Raw genomic sequence first — 1,323 nt, 5'->3', positions numbered from 1 at the left:
ACAGGCAGCCAAGGTGAAGCAAGAAGTGACGGCTGGGAGTTGAAAGGGGAGCACAGCACGTTTGTTCTTGGGCAAGGATAATTAATCCCGGGGGTCAGGTACCAGGGGGTTCCCCATTGACTTTAACCCAGGAGATAAATTGTTTGTCTCTGGTCCAACCCCAGACACCGGACCTGAACGCAGGGGCGTCCTGGAGCCTCTGCTGGCAATCGGGCAAGAGGACGGCCGTGCGGCCGAAGGGTCTCTGCCGCAGGAGCGGGCTGCAAAGATCCTCTTTGCCCTCACTCCTAAGGGGCATCGGATCCTACTTGCTCCTTCCTCCCTCCCTGACTGGTGCGATTTGTCCCTGCCGGGGTCGGTCACGTGCCCCAACCCTCTTCTGATAAATAACTGGACAAGCCCCCATCCTACATCCAGGCTCCCCTCCACTTTTCTGTAGGGGCTTTTTCTCCTACGTTCAATCCTTTCCATGGTGGTTTCCCAGCTCTGGATCCCGTGTGGGATGCTGGCGGCATTTCTCTTGCTCGTAGAGACATGTGGCGTAGGTCAGAGTCTCGGCTTTTATCTGGGAAGGAAATAGCAAGTTATCAACCGGGGCTGCGAGGAGGAGCTTCACAGGTGCACCCCCAGGGCTCAGATATGAGGATGTATTAAAAAAAACCAAGGCACCTTGCTCACTTCTGTGAATTTTTCTATTCTCGCTGTTTATTTCTAAGCTGCTGGGTGTGAGGAGTTGGCCTCTGGCTTGTGTGCTTGCCTCCTTCCTTTTTCTTTCTGGAGGCTGGCGATCCTGGGGTCACGGTCGATGTTGTTTATTTCTTATTGTACTTTACGGAGGAGCCAGAGTAGGCACATATATGCCAGGACATAGCACACACTTGTGCGAGCTGCAGGTCCCGTGCGACGGGCAGAGAGCGCTCAGCCGACGGCAGGTGGCACACTCGGCCTGCCAGAGGGGAAGCAGGCAAGCGGCCGCAGGCAGAGGCGAAGCACAGAAGCAGGCTGCCGATGGCCGTCGCAAGCTGATTGAGTTCCTGGCACTTTCCCCTTGTGCAATGATCCATCCCCGTGCAATGTAGAGATACCTGTGCAAGGGAGGATGCTGACCCCTGGGGAAGGCAGGGCCCGGGCCTTGTGGAATAATATGGGAACCACCTCAGTCGGGACAGGGGCCAACGAGACCAGACTGCAAGTGATGGAGGGGACCGAAAGCTCAAAGTGGGGCTGGAGGCTCAGGTCCAAGTGAGGGATCCCAGGGGAGGGGCATGCCAGCCAGTGCCCTCTGCTCCTAAGAGGGGTCTGGACAGCCAGCAGGATTTTTTT

General features: G+C 56.6%; 1 long non-coding RNA gene across 1 annotated transcript in view; it reads right to left on the bottom strand.

Moving 5' to 3' along the window:
- LOC109314164 overlaps positions 1-834 on the bottom strand; it is a 2,598-nt gene extending 1,764 nt beyond the window's left edge. The window contains exons 1-2 of the long non-coding RNA XR_002102233.1: positions 679-834; positions 309-565 (exon numbers count right to left, since the gene is read on the bottom strand). This is a non-coding gene — a long non-coding RNA (uncharacterized LOC109314164). The remainder of the gene's footprint in view (positions 1-308; positions 566-678) is intronic.
- Positions 835-1,323: the final 489 nt, after the last annotated feature.

The sequence above is a fragment of the Crocodylus porosus genome, unplaced genomic scaffold, assembly GCF_001723895.1.
Source record: "Crocodylus porosus isolate Cpor-Errol unplaced genomic scaffold, CroPor_comp1, whole genome shotgun sequence".
Lineage (NCBI taxonomy): Eukaryota > Metazoa > Chordata > Crocodylia > Crocodylidae > Crocodylus > Crocodylus porosus.
The sequence above is the reverse complement of the archived record's forward strand: the minus strand, read 5'-3'. Positions and strand labels throughout refer to the sequence as shown.